We start from the raw sequence: 22898 nt of genomic DNA on the forward strand, positions 1-22898 counted from the left end.
AGCCATTTTAAAGTCCTTTTAAAAAATTTCAAGATCAATCATTTTAAAGTTGATTCACACAGACCCTCCTGAACAGGGAGAGTATTTCCCAAGAATAGAAGTGATGATAGGACATGAGAGGGAGGAAAATGAGGTTGAGAGGATTAGATGATAGTTAACAAACATATCTCTTTTTCTAGATTTTATTCGACTGGGTCTTTCTCATATATATATATATATATATATATATATATATATAAATTAATGGGGCTTCCTTCTATGTATCCCCTCAACCATTATCTTCATTCAAAACATTTTCACAGAGTGATTAATTCACATGTCCTCAGCTAGAAGCAGGAGATAAATAACAATGAGTAATTGTTATACCATTTAAGTATTCTCATCCAGGAACTAGAAAACCTGGTTTTAGTCCCAGCTGTTTCTGTTTTTATGTACATTTCTTTGAATAATTTATTCTTTCCTATTTTTTGCCCCATATATATTATTATATAATAATATAATAATAGGTACTATTATTATATTATTACATATGAATATTATCATATGTATAAATAAAAATTACATATCTTTATTACCTATAGATACCAACTTTTATTCAAAGAAACAAAACAGAAACAAAAACCAAAAATAATGCCCCCAAGACTGAGAAATAACATTAGGGTGACAGTAGAATGGATACTGAAGTTTCAATTTCTTATAAAATTTGGATTATATTTCTGGGTGCCAAGAGGCTTCAAGATTAATAAGTAAAACACAAAGCTATGCTAAATATTAAACATCCTCCATAATAAACACTATTCATAGGAAGTGTTAAAACATTTCTCCTATATTATCAAAGAAAATCATAGATTTTAGCATTTTAACACCATGGACAAATACTACAGTTTTGACTGGTTAAAAGCCAGACATGGCCTGGTCACTTAGTCTAAGTATCCTGGGGTTAGGAAAAATTTAAATAATTTTAGTTCTCATTCTGACTCCATATCCTCTCCTATGAGAAACTTCAGGACCTCAGCCTTTTCTCTCCTGTATTCAACCTGTGTAAAATGATTCATTTTTTAAAAATGACTTGAATTCTGTTTATATTCTCTATTTTCCCCTCTCTTTTTGGTGATGGCTTCTGTCAGTATAGCTCTTAAGAGAAGTGTCTTGGCACAGCATCTCTAAGAGAGATGCTCCTTCTCAGCTGAGCTGCTGTCCCCTGGGGTCAGGCATCATTTCATGACCATCACTTTCCTAGCAGAGTTTTGAGGAGATGCCAGGAATAATGCCCTTTTCTCCCTACAACTTGGTGGAGTGCCCTGTCCTTGTGTCCCAAACCAGCTCTTCATACTTGCTTGAACCAGTCCAGGCACAGTTCCCATAACCATCCTGTTAATCACCTGTTCCTTCCTTCTCTTTCCCTAGATACAAAGTATTTCTTTGGGGGACTAGTAAGTAGTCAAGGTTCCATATGATCAGTGGTTTTTATGTTCAATTGGGTCTACCTTCTGAACATTTATCAAACTATTTTAGAGGTTACCTTTTTTTCTTTGACTATATGTATTAATTTCCTGATAAATTAAAAACAAATTTACATGTCAAAATACCTTCTATTGCTGACAAAATGATAAAAATGCCTTGGACACTCAGCTGTGAAAACCTGTTTTACCATATGGTCTCTCTCCCATATACTAGTTTAATCATCTGTGAAAGCCCTTGAAAACTTTTGAACCTCAGCTTCCTGTAAAATGGGCATAACACCTTACTGAATTTTTGTGAGAAGATGTCCTGAAATTGCCTTGCAAAGTCCTGACTTAGAGAATGAATGCCTCGAAAGTTTTGACCCCATTGGCTACAGAGGGCCCAGGAAGTTTCTCCTGAGCGCTTTTGACAAGTGTTACCACTAGAACCTTTTTGGAATTGCAGTGTGATTCCTTCCCTGAGGCCCTGGGAAGGCTTTCGCTCACAGTATTGTTATGTTTGGCAGTATATTGTGTCTTGCTCTGTCTGCTATTTATCTTGGAGAAGAGTTCATATGAAGAATGCTGCATGAAAGTAAACAGTGATGAATTTTTCTTTCAATTCCCCTGGGCCCTGGTTTATGATTAGATATTTGGGGAGTGGTTGTGAACTTTATTATTTTTCAAAGTATTTTGATTTGGGAGGTGTTTTGAGGGTTTTTTTAAAGAAATGTTGAACTTCAGAATATCAGTTGGTTTGATCCTTTTTTTTTAATCCTTACTTTGGCTAGAAAAAATGGGGGTCATGTCTCTTGCTAAATGTTAGTGAACCAATCTAATCATCATCAAGTGTAGATAAAATAAAAGAATGAATCATAGCAGGCCTTCAGCATCTCTTAATATTTTCATTGAAAATGACAATGAAAACTGTCACTTAGAGGACCTCATAGCATAAACAAAATTCCTTGTGGTCTTAAATTAATGCAGTAATAACCTGATTCAAATAATTTGGTCTCCAAAGTCTTAATTTTATTCATAAGCTGGTTGATGGACAGTTTTAGGTGAAAGAAACTCACTTCTACTTCTGCAGCTGGAGGAAGGTGAGTATCTCTTGATAAGCTTCACTGTCAAACACTTGAGATCTAGGAAGAGATTATCTTAAAGTAGAATTACTGTTCAAACTAAGTGGAAAGAAGTCAGAACCTTCTAGAAAGAATCTGCCACCATAATACAATGAAAAACATTAGATGACATATTAAAGCATCTTTCCAAATATGTTGCTGAGCAGGCAAGAACATTAGGGAATCCTCAGTGGTCAAGAGTGACGCAAGATTCTAAAGAGGCATGAAGAGCGCACTGCCATTCTGCTCCGAAGCAGGCTGTGGTCATCTCCGTGCCCAGCGGGGGCTGTTGGGTAGGACATGCAGGGTGAGCGCTGGGGGCTTCTATCTACCTGCTGGCCCTGTGCACTCTGCTGGGAAACTTCTGCAGATGCAAGGCCAGAGCTCTCTGCACAGGGCCAGAGAAGGAAAGGAAATACCAAGTATTTATGGACTAAGACTAAATCAGGAGCTCAGATGAACTTGAAGAAACTAGCCTGGGATTCTTAGTTTTTCCATATCCGTGCCCACCGAACCTTAATCACTGCCGGCTCCAGTGTCTGGGTTCCTTCTGGTTTTGTGGAGACTCTAATGATGGAAAAGCCAAGGACTTAATTTCTTGCTTCAGTATTATCTAAAGTCAACTGAAAAGTGAACGAGACAGTAGAACAGCCAGGGAAAAGAATTCAAGCTTATGGAAGAACCTGGTAGATGAACAGACAGTCTGCACAACCTGGAAGCAACGGGCCGAAGGAGCCACTTATCATCTTGCCGCTATTTTATTTATAGATCAGAGTAAGAGTTTCTGCACTCCATTTTCCCCTTCCAGTTCCTGAGTGGGATTCACTGAGACCCACAGAGGAAGGCACTTTTCAGGTAACCCTCACAGCAGAAACTGATTGTGCCTATGTGACTTGGAGGAGAAAGAAATTATATTTGCTCTTTGCTGAGCATAATTACATCTCCCACCTGTTTTCAGTTTTCATCAGCAGTGACATTGCAGATGAACTCTACACCTTGAAAGACAGGGTGTAAGTAGCAAAATGATCCCGCTACAATATTGGGTTACCCAACTACTATCCTATGTTAAGTCCAGAAATGCCCGGATCACTGCTGACAGAACAGTTTTGGGATTCCAGGCGACCCTGTATAAATGACATCAAAATCTGAAGTTTTCTAACTATTAAAAAGATTCTTCATCATTCCCCAAATGAAACAACAAAATAAAGAAAATTGAGGCGATTTTCAGAGGCAAGAGGTCATTGCAGGCTGTTTCAGTCATCTCCACTTTTGTGTTGTGAATAAATCTTACAAATTAAAAAAAATATATCCCCAAGATGCTTACAGAATCAGAACAATGATAAAAACAGGGAACCTCGGGAGCCTCATGTGTTCTGGAAAAGATTGCTCTTTCTCTGTCTCCCTGTCGTCCTTGACAGGCATCCCATGTGTCTGTGTGTTGGCAACACCCCACCATTGTTCCGGGGGTGCTGCTGTCTGCCTTGTGACCAGCACGTCTCATCATGGCCTTCACTGTGTTTAGGCCAGGCTCACAGCAGTTCAGGTGTCCCATGATATCCCTCATTCAACTTAGGTGTCACAAGAAGAAAGTTCTCTCCCTATTGTAGTCACCTCTCTCTCTCTTTCTTTCTTTCTTTCTTTCTTTTTTTTTTTTTTTTAAATCAAGTTGGCACTTTTCACCACTGGATGTAAATTTTGCGTATCTATTTATGCACTACCCACATGAATCCAAGTTTCATGATCGAGTTCAGTGTACTTTGTTGTTGTTTGTTTTTTCATTGCTTTATCTCTGGTATATAGAGCAATACCTGGTACATAGGAGGTTTCAATGTTTTTTTTTTTTTTAATGAGTGAAAGAGAGTTTCTAGAAGTAAAATAGGTAATAGTTGAAATTAAAAATGTAAGTGTACATTTAAATTGAAGATTAGATGTGGGTAAAGAGAGTATTAATAAATTGGTTGTAAAAATTGAGGAAATTATTCAGCTTATAGCACAAAGACACAAAACAGATTAGAAAACATAAGAGATACATGAAGAGGTATAAGAATAGAGCAAGAAAGCCTAAAGTATGCCTAAGTAAATGAGGAGTATCAATATTTAATAATAGGAGAGGAGTTGCATTCCTTGTTGTGGCATTTAGATATTAGGTGTGTCTCCAAAGCTCATGTGAGCCTTAAGCCAATCAGTGAATTAATTCCCTAGTGGGGATTAACTGAGTGGTAACTGAAGGCGGTAGGGTGTAGATGGAGGAGGTGGGTCACTGGGGGGAGTGCCTTTGGGATTTACATTTTGTATCTGGAAAGTAGAGTCTCTCTCTCTGCTTCCAGATCACCATGTGAGCTGCTTCCCTCCACCACACTCTTCCACCATGATGCCCTGCCTCACCTTGAGCCCTGAGGAATGGAGCTCACTGTCCATGAACTAAGACCTCTGAAACTTTGAGTCTCCAAATAAACTTTTCCTCCTTTAAAATTGTTCTTGTCAGGACTTTTAGTCCCAGGAGTGAAAAAGCTGACTAAAACACTTATTTAGTCCTAAATTAAATAATGTTATTTTTATGAGACAGTAAGTAGATGAATCTGAATTACAGAAAAATAGATAAAAAAAGAGATTTCAAAAACAAAACCCCTCCTTTTTTGTTTTCTATCTACCAAATAATATTGTTATTTATTACCTGCTTTAGTATCCCAGTCATTATTTACTAGCTATTTTTTTCCTTAATTTAAAAGTCTAAATGGTCCAGATCCTCACATGTTAGGTAAAGAAGATTAGCAAATTTTTCTGTAAATATTTTAGTATAACCAGTCTCTGTCACTTACTCTTCTTTAATTTTTCTTTGAAAAATGTCACAGTCTTTCTTAGTTCATGGCCTATACAAAAACACCCTGCAGGATATATTGAGTCACACACTTTAGTTTGATGATTCCTGTTCTGGCAGGTGAACTCAGAGAAATTGGTCTATGGTGAAAATCCACAGACATGACTGGGTCATTGCTTTCCTGTAATGAAATAACCTTCTTTCTTCATCTGTTTTACACCAGATGATTGACAAATTGACATCCAATTAAAACTTCTTTCCTATTTAGTGTACTGGGAAGAAGCTTTACACTTCTCTACCTATTTTTTTCTTTTTTTTCCTTTTTCTTTTGTAATCTTAGAGCATCAATATCTTGGCAATGATATGATCTGAACCATTTAATACCAGACACTTAAGCTAACAGTGTGTTTAGTCCCATCACTGATAAAAGAAAGTTGGTCTTAAGGTGAAAGAATCTTCAGACTTTAGAAAATGATTCTCTAATTCTGGCAGAAGTTTCTCTTAGAAATTTCTTGTGTTTGTTACAGCACTGAGCATTGCATCTTAATTATTCACCACAAGGCTTGTCTTTCATCACAGTTTTATGATGACACGTATTTTGACTTAATCACGTTTCTACTCTCAGATCCAATGTTCATGGTGTGTGTGTGTGTGTGTGTGTGTGTATGAGTGTGTGTGTGTGTGTGTGTGTGAGAGAGTGTGTGTGTGTGTGTGTGTGTGTGTTCGTGTGTTTTAATAGAGAAGCTAATAGGAGAAGAAGACTTGGAAAAAAAAAACCAAGAGAAATAAGGGGATTGTGTCTTTGTAAAATCTTTGTTTCCCTGTGTATATGGCTTAGATGAATTAATCAGCTGACACATTTCTGCTCCATAGTTGATGCGTATTATGTAAGTCATGGTCAGAATTCCAGAGATTAGAAGTCATTCTTGGGTGCTCCTGAACTTGGAGTCTCTGAAGTGTGTCTTATACTTTGTCCATTCCTCTAGCTCCATTATACCTACCACATCTAACAAACACTGACCTGTTTTTTAACATATTACAATTAGGGTCCAGCCACTTACTAGCACATAACTAAGCAATTTGAGAGTGAATGTGTATCAGTATTCAAGTGGGCGCTGTTGTGCTGATACATTAACTACTTCCTCAATCTTCCCCAATCAATCAGGTATGATACTCCTTTGAATTCTAAGAGTAATACTTTAAACCATTATTAACATAAGAGATTATTTTTAAAAATACATCAAGCTATATTTAGCACTTGGATGAATATTCTGCAATCTTTTAATATAGAAAAAAGTTTTCGGAGCTCAGTGTTTGAAGTTCCCATGTCTAGGTTCAATTCCCACCCCTGCCATTTGCTAGATGTGGGACTTTGAGGAAGTACAGCAACCTTTCCACGTCTCTGTCTATCTGAAGAAGAGGGACAGTATAGGTGCCTTCTTCATTAGATGCTGTAGAAACCCCCCCCAAAAAAAATCAATTTTGGAAAGTATTTACACAGTTCCTAGTAAATATCACCTATTACTCCTATGAAAGGGATATTATTACAGTATCAATGGGCTATTCTTGGCATGTTTGAGAACATAAAAACTTTAAGTTATACAGATATTTTCCTTTTTTTGTATATACTGTTCTATAAAACCAATTTCTCATTTAGGAAAGTGGTAGTGTATCATCAACTAATTAATCATTTTTGATAATGTAGTCATAGATTGGAACGGAATTGGGTGAAAAATACTAATAAGCCAAATTACTAGGTAAATCTTGTTAGTGTTCTTGAACCTTCTTAAAGAGCCTAATTATTATCTTTATTTCCAGGACTTGTAAAATGGAGTTAATTATCCAGAAATTGATGCTCATTAGCTCATGTGCACATTGATAATGAAGAATCTGTACTTTCTTACCAGTACTTTTAAGTGTTTGCTTACTGTTTGTTCTTTTCAATGGCAATATTTTCAATAAAGTGTTAATAGTGTCAGCTGAAGTATCATATAAACTTTGTATTTGAAAAGGATGGATTACTTTTTGAAGCAGGCAAAGTTGTCCACCTTGATTTTGTTTGTTCCATGTGCACTGTAAACACTCAATGGTGAGGACATTAAAGTAGTTTCTGAGGAACTTACAAACATGAAGCTGAAACTTAGTGTAAGCTGCAATATTTCATGACCACTGAAAGTAGATATTTCTTCACCTTCAAAGTGAAATGCTTAAGAATTTAAAAACATTTTTTACTCTCACTGTTTGCATAATATCTTAAAAGAATGACCATTTGAATTTTATTTCTGATCAGTATGTACTATTCCCATGCCCAAATCCATGATTACATCTAAGTTTGATATGTACACGTACATATCTATAATCTCTTGGAATTAGAAGTTACATATGTGAGATATATCTCCCCCCAGCATCCTGGGGGAGGGAGGATTTGACTGAATACAGGTAGCCTAGGAATGGAAATATATATGTATGTATATATAAATTCTTCCACATTTTATATATTCAAATGCAACATTTTAGAGAAGAGAAGGAAGAAGAAGAAGGAGAATTTCGAATTTGAGCTATAAGGTATTTTGGTGGGCTAGGAGTGGGGAGAAATCTATAAATATCCTTCCTATAAGAAGCTTTATATCCTTCATCATAAAATTCTGCTTTTTATCATGGTAACATCTACTCCTTCATCTCTGTTGGTCTCAGACACACAGAAATACTAGGAATGACGGAGGAACCTTATGAGAGTATTTATCAGGTACAACTAGCAGCTGTCCTACCAGACCATTCATGGTTAGCTCATTTCTTCAGAAACAAAGGGAACTTGAGTTCTCAGCAGTGTTTTCCAGCCAGAATCTCATACTCCATGAACCTCCTCCAGAGTTTGAGGTTACATTTGTCCCCAGCGGACAACACTGTGGACTTCCAGCATCCTTTGTGTTAATGACAAGTGCTCCTTCACTTGCACTGGGGTTATCTTTCTGTAATCCCATCCTAAGTTGAAAATATTGTTCAGTTCAAAATGTACTTATACCCTTTACCTGCTGAACAGTGTGGTACACTGTAGGCTGTTTCCTTGTCATTACTTGGCTGACTGGGACCTGTGGCTCACTACCACAACATCCTGAGGAAGGATTTTACTGCCTCCAGCCAGCCCAGGAAAGGATCTAAAGCTAAATTTGAAATTTGGCTTCTATCAAATGACTATTACTTGGCACACTCTGTTAGGTCAAAAAATCCTAAGTCAACCCATTGTAAGTGTGGAACTGTCTTGTACCCACTCAGGTGACTTCAAGAGGTTCATTCTGTCCGCCAGGTGTATGTTTTCAAGACACAAAGCAATCAGTTGAAAAGTGAACCATTCAATCAGACAGTTTCTGAGAATGTGGCTTTTGATGCAGGATACAGTGAAGTAAAATCTGAAGTTTTTCTCTAAGTGCTCTCTCTTCTCCTTTGGGGTATTTCCATGGTTCTTCCTTGAGTAGAAATTGGGCCTCCACCTGGACCGTAATTTGTACAGGAAGATTTTGAATGATACATAAAATTAAACATCCTTACATTAAGAAAGAATTCAGGTGGCATTTATTTTATTCTTTTCCAATATTTGCCTCTTGAATTATAAGATGTGCGTTTTATTTTTTTCCCATTATGAAATAACTATTTGTTTTTTTAAAGAAACTGGAACATTGATGAATCAGTGCCATAATACCTCCTGCAGAGGAACTGATTTTTTTTTATAAACTGGATTGATAAATTTCCATTTATATTTGGTGCAGAATTTTCCCCCAGAAACCCATTGTATGCTTTGTTATTTTTAAAGGCACAGCAAAAATGGGAATGTTACCTGGCTGTTGGCTAACCTCACTTCCATTTGCTTCTTGGGAGTGGAAAATTTCTACCCCAAGCAAGGTAGTAGCTTTCTTTTTCTTATCTGTTGACCTTGAGTCACAAGATTCTTTGCAAATTCTCTCACACACACACACTCTTAGCATTTAGAATAACGACCTTGACAGTCATGTCCAGTTTTCAAGGTTTGGCATTTATATGAAGAAATCAGAGATAATGGAGGATTCTTGTTAGCAGGATGAAATGCAGTAGATGATTCTGTGAGCCATGGCCCTTGTCCTTTGGAGATTCTGCATGAATTCTGTGAGGCTGTCAAACCTGTGGTGGTGACTCTAGGTCTGCAGCCCTGGTCGCCATGACTGGGCTGCTCCAGGTGCAGAGTCCTTGCTCATCCCTCTTGGCCATCTCTAAAAGTCCCTGCTGTAAGGTCAAGGCCTTCAGGCCCTCTCCAGGCCCTCTGTCATCACTCCTGATGCCCACCTTCTGTGGTGCTCATTTTATGTCTAGCAGGTTTTATAAACCCCATTTATCCATGACCACAGGTATTGTCATCTGTACCATCTGTACTGCAATTCGCTTTAAAGTTTTCCTTAACTCATTAAGTTTGACTCAGTACATTAATTTATGAAAGCAACTTTTTCACCAACTCGGACATATTTAAGAATCTATACCTTTGCCATTTAGGGGAGGTAAATCTAAAGGTTGTCATAACAGAAACAAAGTGTTGTTCTGGACATTCCTACGGCTTCCCATTGCCAACGTCTGGGTTGGTACCTTGGTGTATCTTCACCAAACTTCATCGATCCCTTCAGAGAGTGTTTGTTGGGTGCCTCCCACATTGCAGACACCAGGAATGAGGTATAAGTGAAGACAGACAAGAGCCATATATGAGCTTCTGGCACGTGTGGTCCATTGAGCAAGGAAAGCAAAATAAATAAATGTATAAAGGAGTCCAAAATCCAAAATCAAAAAGCACTAAGTGATTTAAAAAAAAAAAAAGAATAGATACAGGGATATTGAGTACCTATGTGGTAGTTGTCATTATTATTTGCTTTCTACAGTTGAGAAAAGTGAGATTAATTATGGCTTTCTCCAACCAGGCTAAGTACAGAAATGGATATTTCGTTCAACAGAGGGGATCTTAACAAGGTCATACATTTTAATCAAATAAATATTATTCTTGACTTGTTCCCTGAAATTTAAAAACAAAAAAAAAATACTTACACTACCGATTCTTTGGACTCTCTTCTTCAAAGGCTTGTATCAGTTCTGTTTATTTTTCAGAAAACCAAGAGCTATAGACTGAATATTTGTGTCCCCTGCCCCTATTCATTTGTTGAAGTTCTAACCCCCCTTCTGATGGTCTTAGGAAATGGGGCCTGCGGAGCTAGCTGTGTGGGTCCTAAGGCTGGGGTCCCCAGGAACGTGATTGATGCCTTCACAAAAGAAACTCCAGATTGCCTCCTAGATTGTTTTCCATATGTGGATCCAATAGGAAATCAGACTGCAATCTGGAAAAACCCCCACAGTCTTTGTAACTGGGAGAAATCAATTCACGTGTTTATTAACTACCCAGAGTGGTATTTTACTCTAGCACCCGAATTAAGACATTAAGGAAAAAACAGAAATCCTTTTAAAATGATGTATTCCAAAATTGAGATTTTTGTGTCACATAAACACGAATAGAGGAACCATACATTTCAGTTAAGTGAATGCAAAAGCTAGGCATTTCATTATAAATTGTGAGGACTTTGTGGTTCCAAGATAGTATCTTTTTGGCTTCTACTGTCATTAACAGGTAAATTAAGACTACTGATAATATCATAAATGATAAAAAGCTATGACTAGAGTTCTTTTAAAATTATCACGCCGTGACTAAACTGGATTATGCTCAAGCACCATTCAGTATAGCAAAAGTGACTGAGTGTGGGATTTTTAGGTTTGAGGATAGAGCCCTCTTCTGGCAATCAAAGGTACTTTTTTCTTGATATCTTTTCTATTTCATATTCAAATGAAACAACAATAACAACAAACAAACAAACAAAACCTTGTCCTGGGAGCCTTGATTCTTTTAAAATTTTAAGTACAGCACCAGAACATAAATTATCCCAATGTGAGGTTTTTGGTAAGGTAAATTCTTCTCCTTTAGGTTTTAACCCCCCCCCCATTCCTCTTATTCGGATATATATGAAATTGGAATGTATTCCATGAAATGCTCTAAAAAGAAGATGAAGCATGTGTAGAATATTGCTTTTAAAATAGTTGCTTATAAGTATTTCCAGAATTGGTAAAATATGCTTTTAATCCCTAAGTAATTTTGAAAATGTTCTAAGGATTGCACATACCTATAGGAAATAGTTGTCCAATGCCCTGATGTTATTTCCTATGAAAACAAGCATGGGGTTTATTTTGATCATTTTCATTTTCCACCCCAGCCTCTCATCCTCTCTTCCCAGGGCTTAAATTTCATGCACATACAGGCCGTGTATGTTTTCGTCCTGGGCTCCTTTCATTTGCCCATCCACATAATGGCTTTGCCCCAAGCCCTTTCCATTCAGTGGCATGCTGAGGCAGCTTTTCATGGCAGTTTCATAACCAAAATAACATTTCCATGCTTTTCCTAGTGTCAAATGGATATTGAGACTGAAGATGTGAAGAAACCAAATTTCAGTTCTGGGCTTCCATTCAAATCAATTCACTTCACATTGAATACAAACTGGACCCCATATTGGTTTTCATAAGTGATTGTCGAAAAGTCAACAGTTGGGTAGGTAGCCCAGGAACCGCAAAGAATGAATCGCACAAAGCTCCCTTAAAGTGATTCTGCCTCACCCTTGGTTTTTTTAAGCATGCAAAAAAAATAATAATAATAATGCCTTATTTTTAGAATAAACACAGAGATCTACAGAGAGAAATGACATCTTTTTGTTCCTGCTGTTTTTAGGAAATTGTATTTAGAACTTTTTAAGTTGTGAAGATGTGAACTATGAAAAGCACATCCAATTTTTAACACCAATACAGCAGACATCACATAGTCTCAAACATCCATCCCTGCATGACTCATTGACTATATCTAATAAAGTGCAGAAATTAAGATTTTTAAAAGTACTTTCTGTGAAGCAAAATGCTGAAATGGTGAGTGGTTTACCCACTAGCCCTAGAATGAGTGTGCAGCTACTGCCACCTAGTGGTTTATGTTCCGGAGAAAAGAGCACAACATTTCTATTTGTCCAGTTAGGAGTAACTCGAAATGCTATTCTGTCTCAAGATCAAAATTGTCAACTGAGATAAAACATTGTGGCTATAATTTACTTAAGTTAAACTAAATTTTAAAAATTAAATGAAAATGTATTACAAACCAAGATGAGTTCCCTAAAATTTCCATCTGGAAGTACTGCATTTTATTATTATTTTATTATTTGTTTCTCCTGTGTCAGTTTCTCTGTGAAACCTTCCCTGATTCCTTCTGGAAAAGTCTGTTATTTCTGTTCTCACCTGGCATGCTATGTGATTCCTCTCTTGGGGTGTCCTGAAACTCTGAGAGAATGGAGGACACCCTGTTCTTGAAAATTGGATAGGTCAGAGCTGTAATACTGCTTCAGCTGTGTGGCAGAAGGCAATGCACATAAGCTCCCTGAACCTGCAGCATCATGACCTGCAATAATGACACGATCACATCCGCTTTATAGGTTTATAAGAATGTGACTGGGGTTCATGTAGTTCCTAGGAGGGCGTAACTGAGTGGTAACTATTTTTGTAGCCATGAATGCCCATGAGAAAACTCGAACGTAAGGATTTATTTCTAGGGGCTTTTCATTGAGGACAGAAGCTATATTAGTCCCTCTGATCTGAGCTGTCTGGTGACATGCCTGGTAGAGAGTCAGTGTTTTTGAATGTATGCATCTTTTTCTACCTTGCAAGCAAGGTGATAGTTTCATGTAGTAAGAGGCTGTGGAGGAGACTTGTTTGCTTTCCTCAACGTTTGTAGCTCAGAGCTTCAGAAATTAATCAGCACATGACTGAGAAATCTTTGATGTGATGAAACTAGTTCACAGTCTACTTTGTCATTCAGCTAAGTATCCTATCTATGAAGTAAGAAAGTCCTTAACCCTACTTTATTTATTATTTATTTCCCTAAAAATTTAAAATTCTTTTTAATATCGTTGATTGTACAATCAGTCTGTATGACATTGCTCTTGAAGTGATAAAAATTTATCCGTGAAAAATAATATGATTTTTTTTCCTTTGCTCCTGAAATTTGTAATATCCAATGCAGTTTATTTGCAAAAGGGTGAAAGTTTCCTGGTGCAAATATAATTGATGAAATCTATGGTTGATTTGAAGAGGACTACCTTTAATTTTCTCTTGGGAAATCCACCAAGTGGCCTGCCCTCAAATATATGTATATTTTTCTTCTTTGTTCATTTACTGTCTCTTCTTGGAGAGACCTATGATCTAAAGGAAGTTTCCACGGCACAGTGAATGTGTTAATTCCTATCTTTTGCAGTGGTACATTTACTTTCAATTTTAAATATAAAAATGAACAGTGTAGAGAGTTGTGTAGGAGTTTGTTGCCCAGCTCCAGGGACTGTCAGCCTCCCAGTGCTTCTTCCTGACAGGCTGCATGCTGCACTCGACAGCTGTGATATCGTTCCACAGGGACATCGCGTCATTACTCATCCTTCGGCTGTCACTTGAAAAGACGTATCTTTCAGAGTTTCCTAGGGCTTCTCTAGTTTACCTCTGGTTGTTTACAGATTCTGCGGAAGATGGATACTATAAATGCTGAAAGTCCTGCCTTTGATGGCTTCGACTTGTGTTTCTTTTGTAAATACTTTGAAATATCAGAAACTGTGAAGATGCAGGAACCAAGTGGCTTACTGACACCTAACAATAAATAGTCTCACTGGAGCAGAAAACCTTGAAATCTGATTTTCTGAGTCTTTCAGCCTGGCACAGAGACTTTGTTCTTCTAGAGAATAGGAGAGCCCAAGCTTCAGCTATGGCACGGGAAGAGACATGAATCTGCAGGTTTGCGGGTGGTAGGAGCTTGTTTTCTAGGATCAGATCTGGCTCTGCTCCTTCTCAACTTGTAGAAGCTGTTAATCTTGTTGCAGCTCATGGAAATGATAAAAAGAAAAAAATATCGCACTCTTAAGTTCTTATGCCCTGAGAACAGAACTGGGCATTAGTTGGCATTTGAGAAATGTTCTTAGGATCATATACATTATTAACGGTAGTATTAATATTTGTATTCATATTTATATTATTAGGGATATAGGAGGCTTCCTTTCCTCTGTAGAAGTTTGTGGTCATGATGGGTTTGACCCACACTGAGTGCCCAGTGGATGAATTCTTCCCACATTGGACATCCTTGCTCCATAAAGAATCTCTTACTAATCTTGCTCTTACTTAAGATGCTCACCCTTACCCAGTTTCTCCAGAGGAGAAACTGAGGCAGAGGCCATGGGGTTGCTTAAGAGAATTTACTGTATCAGATGTGCCTTGGGATTTCCAAGATATTGTGAGGGCTGGCCCTGTGTGAGTTAGAGATCTGTCACAGCAGGTGAGAGTGCCAGCTATAGAAATATGGTAGCTCCCTAACTGAGCACATCCTACCTGACATATGACATCATCATATCTAATGGAATTAACATCCATAGACAGTGATGATTCTTTTTTCTATTTTATTGGTGAAGTTCTAGTTTCAATGAGCTTGCCCAGATTTAAGTGATAATATGTATCAGGGAACATTTCAAATCCAGGTTATTCTATTTCTTGATCCTACAAACCACACTTGAAAAATAATCTGCCTTTCTCATGAAGCACTATGATGTATTGAGAGGAATATTACCAGGTGTGATGGGAGCTTATTCGGAGCTCACTGTGTTTAAAATGCTTTTGTAACTATTACAAATTTAATGCTTACAGAGAGATGCTCTTATTTTCCTAGTTTTAACAATGAGGAGACCTGAGCACAGAGACTTGGAATGGTTTATCCTGGGTCACTGAGGAGTGAGTAGTGGAGATGAGATTCAACCCTCATCTGGCTCGTTGTCTACACAATGTTGATACCCAACTCAGAAGCCTGATTTCCAGGCTCAATAGAATCACTTTCTGTGGCACCTACCAAACAACTCACTTGACAGACGGTCTTGATTTCTTCATTTGTTAATGAATGACCCTGCTTGTTCTATCCCCTTTAAAAGATTTCTATGAGAAATAAAATACATGCTTGCAATTGCTTTGTTAAGTTATTTAGGTATGGTTTAGATATGGTATCCCCCCCAAAAAAAATCATGTGTGAGACAATGGAAGAAATTTGAAGCAAAATGATTGAGTATAGCCTTAATGTAAACAGTGATTTGATCCCCTGATAGGGATTAATAGAGTGATAGGAAGGTATGGCTGGAGGAGGTGGGCATTGGGAGCATGGCTTTGGGGTATACATTTGTATCTGGCTTTGGGATATATATTTCTCTCTGCTTCCTGATCATCAGGTAAGCTGCTTCCCTATGCCACATTTTTAGGCCATAACATCTACCTCACCTTGAGCCCCAAGGAATGGAACCAGCCTTCTATGGACTAATACCTCTGAAACTATGAGCCCTCAAATAAGCTTTTTCTTTTATACTATTGTCTGGTTGGATCACAGCAGTTAAAAAGCTGACTAAAACATTTTAATATGAGTTGTCACCCAAAAAGCTCAATGTGTAAAATTGTGAGGAATTTTAGAGATAAAATGATAAGATTATGAGAGGCATAACCTAATCAGTGGATTTATCCACTGGTATAGATTAACTGGACAGTAAGTGCAGGCAGATAAAGTGTGTCTGGAGATTGTTACTGGGCATGCCTTTGGTGTTTATGTTTTGTCCTTGGTGAGTAGAACTCCATCTTTGCTTCCTGGTGGATACATCCTAAGCATCCTTCCTATGCCTTGCTCTTCCACCATGATATTCTGCTTCACCTTGGGCTTAGAGTTATGTAGTTGGCCAACCATGGACTGAACATCTGAATCCATTAGCTCTAGTAAACTTTCCTTCTCTACATTGTTCTTGTCAGCTCTATTGTTCACAGGATACAAAAGCAGACTACAAAAGAAATTGGTACCAGGAGAGGGGTTGTTGCTATGACTTATCTGACCATGTGGTTCAGAAACCTTTGGAGCTCATTTGCAGAGAGGAGGGATTTTGATAAGTTTAGAGGTGCAAGCTGGAAAAGTCTTAGAATGTTGTAAGTGGAGCTTAATGGGCAATTTAGGTGGGGAATTCAGAAGAGCAGAATGTCAGTAGGACTGTGGAGACTAAAGACTGGGATCATGTGGCTTCAGAGGAGGAACACTCTATTAGAAATTGGAGTAGAAGTCATTCATGTTATGTTCTATCAGAGAAGTTGTCTACATTTTACCCATGTCCTAAGGCTTTTTGTAAGGTTGAATTTATAGGTGATGTACTAATTCATCTAGTGGAGAAAATTTCAAGGCATCATAGCATTCGGGCAGTGGCACTAGATATTGCTAGCCGCTCTTAGCCAAATTTGCTGTGGTAATCAGGAATAGAAAATATAGTGCAAAGATTTGAAAACCTTGCAATTTGAACAGAAAAGTGAGTAAAACTGGGACTAAGGAAAGTTGCTATTAAAGAGATTATAGCCACTAAAGAGATGATGTATAGTTTACACAGAAATAGTAGGAAAGATGGCTTGAGGGCATCTCAGAATTTGGCAAGACCACACCCATCTTGGGCTCAAGGCTGTAAAAGTAAAAATTCCTTTGAGATGAGTCCCTGGGGACACCCATTTTGTACATGGGAGCCTAGAAAGTTGTTTTGCAGTTCTCAGCCATCCAGTTGTTTGGAGGCTGCTATAACCATGGTTATAAGTGGCTTGGCTTCTACTTGAGGTGGTGCAGACTTTGGCATTGACCACATGGTGCTGGTTCTGCATGATCGCAAATTGCTGGAGTTTGGGAGACATGGAGGATTCCATTGAAATTTCAAAGGAAGGGCTAAGAGACAAAAGGCCTATGGGCAGCCCCTGAGAGAGTGATGCATTAACAGGTGAAAAGGAGGTCAAAGCTGCAGTCGAGACCCTGTGATTAAGAGACACTAGTAACATGGAATGCACACTGAGGAAAGCTAAGGAATTGAGCAGAGAGAAGCCAAGAAAGAGGTCATGTGGGCTGCAAGGGGCAAAGCCATAGAGGTGGAGCTATACAACCTCTTTGGAAAAAACACCACAATGCCGTTTGACTCAGATGCTGGACATGGAGCTACGGAACTTGTTTGCCCAACTGGATTTTGATCTTGCTTTGGTCTCATTTGGTCTCATCCTTTTTTTTCTATGTCCCTATTTCTCCATTGTGAAATGGAAATGTTTACTCCTTGCCATTATATATTTGATATATGTGACTTGTTTTTGATCTTCACATGGGAAAACATCCATAAGATTGCCTTGAGTCTCAGATAAGACGATTTTGGACTTAGAATTTGAGTAATGCTGTAAGTCTTAAATGACACTGTGAACTCTTGGAAATGGACTAAACGTATTCTACATTGTGATATAGGCATGAGTTTGGGGGGGGGGGTCAAGGCAGAATTTTATGATTTAGATATGATATGTCTCCCATATTCTAATGTGTGATATATATGCAAGAATTTCCAGAGATGAAATGATTAGGTTATGAGAGGTATAACCTAAGCAGTGGGTTAATATGCCGATATGGTTTAACCGGGTGAAACTATAGGTAGGGTGTGACTGCAGAAAATATGTCACTGAGAAAATGTCTTTGAGGTTGACATTTTGCCCCTGGTGAGTGGAGCTCTCTCCTTCCTGGTTGATGTGTTTTGAGATGCCTTCTTCTGCCTTGATGTTCTACCTTGTCTCAGGCCCAGAGCAATGGAGTTAGCTGACTATGGGCAGAATCTCTGAAATCATGAGCCAAAATAAACTTTTCTTTATTTACATTGTGCTTTTCAGGTTTTTTTTGTCACAGTGATAAGCCGATTAAAATCCTATACAGTGTGCAAACTAATGCAATATACATAAAAATATGTTATAGAAAAAAGAAATTAATTGCTTTTCCTATGATCTATCACTAATAAATCAACAAATAAGTATATAAATAAATAAATGCATAAAATAAGGTTCCCTTTCATATTTTTCACTTTGAGGGAGGCAAAGGATAGATAACTAATTCGGCCTTCTTAAAATGAGTGGAGAATAGTTTTACTAATAGATGAGGCACTTTAAAGTGAATGTAGAAGTTTATATTTACAAACTTTTTAAACAATCAGAGGTACAACCCATTTTCATAGAGGAAGTTACCCTGTTTTAAATCCTCATTATTTTTCTTTCTAATGTTGACCAATATCTTGTTTCTTGTCATGTTTTGCTGGACTTGAATCCTCCAGGGGCACTGAAGGCTGGATCTGAAAACAGCTGGTGCACCTTCTGCTCTGAGTCAGGTGGTGAACGGAGAAGTTAATTTGTGAAGTTAGAGAAGAAAGAAAGAGACAATGATGAATTGAAGTTATTACTAGATTCCCTAAACTATGCTTGATTCTTCTTTTGGCCTGAGTTATGCAGTTCTCCTGGACAAACTGGAGAAGTTTGTTCAGAGATAAAGAAATTATTCCATGTCTGTTATGGTTAAGTGGATTGGTGTGTAGCTGAAGCAAAGGGAAGGGATATCTTATTCCTAATTCAGTGAATGTGTTAAAGGTCTTCATGTGTCATGTGTCCTAAATGTTTGTGGCTCTAAACTCAGGGTTCAAAACCCAGCCCTCAGTTCCTATCGGTTTTTCTTGTGCTTACAATATTTCTGCTTTCAGCCCATTCTCTGTCCTAATCACAGATTATACGTAATAAACAATGGTTTATTATTAAAACTCATGAACAACTGCCGGGCGATTGACACATGAGAATGGAATATGGAATGTTCTTTAGCTTTGAGAAGAGCAGAAGAGAAGGAGTCAAAAAAAAAAAAAAAAGGGAAGAAACAGAGACTTCGCATTTTCATGAGCACATTCTAGGTAGCAAAGTGGTCACTTGAATTGCTGAACAGTGAACTTTCTCTGTGCTCATAAGAACTTCTGAGGCAGATGTCTTAATCTTTGTATTCACATGTGGAAGTCTGGCGCGTTTGTCCTGGCGACTTAAACACTCAGACCTTTTGCCTACCCAGGGACACCAATTGCTGGATTGCTTGCAACTAAAACACTCAGAGGTCACTCCAGGGGAACTGGGCTAATTGGGCTGCCTGAAATAACCACACAAGAGACCCAAATATCTTTTTCTTTGGGGGTGCTGTGATGGCTCCTCCTTCTGATGACCTTAAGGGTCCACAGAAAGAGAGAGAAAGGGCATGTGCTGATCCCTTTTATTAAGGAGAAGCTATTCAAATGAGGCAAGCCACATCACCCAGTCACGCGCGAGTCCGTCTCCCACAGAAGTTAACATGATCAAATGTAAGCTTGAAATCCTCAGGGTCATCTGATTAAGTGCTACCATTTTTGATATCTCACCTCAAACCATGTCAAGTTACAAAACTAAAACTTCTAGACAAGTTTAGTTTGGGCACTTTTGATTACAAGTCATAGAAACCAAGTTTGGGCAGTTTTAAGTCATTATTTTCTTTTACATCCAGAAATTCCAGGGGTGCTTCTGGTCTCAGGGGCCCTGTGATTCTCCAACTTAATCTCTTAGCTTTGCTATTTTTGGTGCATCCTTATTCTCTCTTCCTGAAGATGGGTTCCTTCATTTTAAGTGGAAAAGGAACATGGCTGCAGGTATTCCTGAACTTTTGCTATCTCATTGAACGTCTGAAAAGAAAATGTAGAGCCTGTCCCCGAAAGAGGAATTTATAATACCTCCCTTTGAATTCACCCAGTGCATAAGACTAACTCTGGTCAGAGAAGGAAAGTGTGTCTACCCTGGGAAGCCGATGTAGGATCTGTTGGGTAGGTCATCATGTATTTCTCTTCTCTGACCAGAGAAGGATCAGGAAAGCAGATGTCAGATGGGATCTATGCCTCGGGGCCTGTGAGTAACCTCGTGGATCACTGTGCTGACTCAGCATGGAACCCTCATTTGAGGAAAAACTACTTTAATATTTGAAGCTTCTGAGATTTTCTGGTTGGTTGGTACTACAGCACCCTGCCCTGTGTGAGAAACCAGGACAAGACATCGGCTTACTTGGCTCAGGTGTTATGCTCATCCTTTATCTTTTGATTGTGGCCAGACAGGCAGTATGCTGTGGGTTACTGGGCCAAGAGAGAATACCAACCTTTGGACTGGATTTGGGATACTGTGATTGACATGCCCTTCCCAGAATATTATAGAGTTGGAGAGTGATGATTACAAGCAGAAATATCAGACAGGCAAAGGTCTACTAAATTAGAAATCCTCATACTCAAATTGTCATTTTGAATCCTTTCTTATTAGAGATTTGTAATGATGTTTTTATAATTGGGATTATTGGAGGAATATCTGCTTCCTTCACCAGTATATTAGGAGGATAGGTATGTGATTATCTGCCCTTTGCTTAGCACAGTACCTAGCAGAGGATCATGTCCAATATCCAAATACAAAAAGAAAAAATGAACAATTAATGGTAGAGGGAAAAATGCAGATTTTTTTAAAAGAAAGTTTTGGAAGAACATGACCTATCCACAGTTTCAACTGTGTGTTAAGAGTCATAATGAGAAGGCAAGGAAATCAATGACAGGATTAGCAAATTGGGAGTAGTGAGATGGTATTGGAAAAAAATCTTGACTTTAGGCTGTTCTAGGACCACTTGTAAAGTAAGCATGTATAGCTTCCACTTCTGACCTATAAAATCAGGAAAATAGTACCTGTACAGTGTTGTTGAGAGAAATAGATAGAAAGAAAATCTAGAGCACCAGGTGTAGACTGTGCCTTGTATTCAGCTAATATCTCCTGAAGGCATAAGTGAGAAAGCACCTAGATACTTGCAAAGATTAATTTTCATAGAGAAAAGGGTGCTTCAGTTGCAGTGTGTTGGGCAAACTGGAGTGGAGCTGGTGGGGAAGATAGTCTAGGAAGATCTAATCTGCACACATTAGGTAGCATCAAGAAGCATTTCCTAGCAGTACGGAGACTCCTCAGATAATGATGAATGGAACTACCATTTGACCCACTTAGTCCAGTCCTTGGCATATGCACAAATAACTTAAAATTAGCATACTACAGTGATGTGATCACATCAATATTTATAGCAGCTCAATCCACAATAGCTAAGCTATTGAACCAACCCAGGTACCCTACAACAGATGAATGGTTAAAGAAAATGTGGTGTATATACACAATGGAATATTACTTGGCCATAAAGAAGAATGAAATTATGGCATTTGCTGGTAAATGGATGGAAGTGGAGACTATCATGCTAAATGAAATAAGCCAATCCCCCCAAACCAAAGGCTGAATGTTTTCTCTGATATGCAGATGTGAAGTCACAATAAGAGATGGGTGTCTAGGGAAGAATAGAAGTACTCTGGATTAGGTAGAGGGGAGTAAAGGGAGGTGACACAGTATGGGGGTAGGAAAGATAGTAGAATGAATCAAACAGTGTTACTCTATGTGCCTATAGATTTCACTACCTGTGTGATTCTACATCAAGTATAACCAGGAGAATGAGAAGTTAATTTATGTATGATGAATCAAAATGTATTATACCGTCATTTATAACTAAGTAAAACAAAAAAAAAACCTAACAAGATTGCAATTAGCCTTAAAAAATGAAAAATAAAGGCTGAATGTTCTGTCTGATATGTGGATGCTGATTCACAATAGGCAGGGGTGAGGGAGGAATGGAGGTTCACCAGATTGGACAGGGAGGTGTGGAGGGAAGAGGGGGAGATGGGAATAGGACAGAGAGCAGAATAAGTCAGACATAACCTTCCTGTGTTCATACATGAGTGCACATCATGTACACTCCACATCATGTACAACCACAAGAATGGAAGGTTATTCTCCATATATGTATAATATGTTAAAACACATTGCACTTTCATGCATAACTAGAAAGAACAAATAGTAATAATGATGATGATGATGATGATGATGATGATAATAATAATGGCATTTCCTGGGCTTCTAGGGGATGTTTAGTTGTTTGTAAAGGTTTGAGCTCTGGTGACCAGTTGGGATAGTGAAAGATGAAGCTGAAGTCTTCGTCAGGAAGCCACAGACATGGTTGTGGACACAAATGTACGCATGTCCATGTTGGCACTGGCTCTTTAACTGACCTCCACTTGGCAGATAGGGTTTTTCACATTCTGAGGTTCGACTCAGAATTACCACATGACCCTCAGATTCTGATCCCAGGCATATATTCAAGGTGAATGAAAATATATGTCCACACAAAAACTTGAATGATTATGACAGCATTGTTCCCAGTAGCCAAAAGCAGAAACAACCCAAATGTCTATTAATTGTTAAATGCATAAGTAAAATGTAGTATTTTTATACAGTGGAATATTACTTGACAATAAATGGGAATGAGATGCTGATTCACATCACAACATGGATGAAACTTTTGCCGAATTAAAGGAGCCAGACAAAATGTAACATATATGATTTAACTTAGATGAAATGCCCAGAATAGATCAATTCAGAGGGATAGGAAGTGGCTTGGAGGTTTTTCAGCGCTGGGAGAAAACA

The sequence above is a fragment of the Urocitellus parryii genome, chromosome 10 (genome assembly GCF_045843805.1).
Source record: "Urocitellus parryii isolate mUroPar1 chromosome 10, mUroPar1.hap1, whole genome shotgun sequence".
NCBI classification, from domain to species: Eukaryota; Metazoa; Chordata; class Mammalia; order Rodentia; family Sciuridae; genus Urocitellus; species Urocitellus parryii.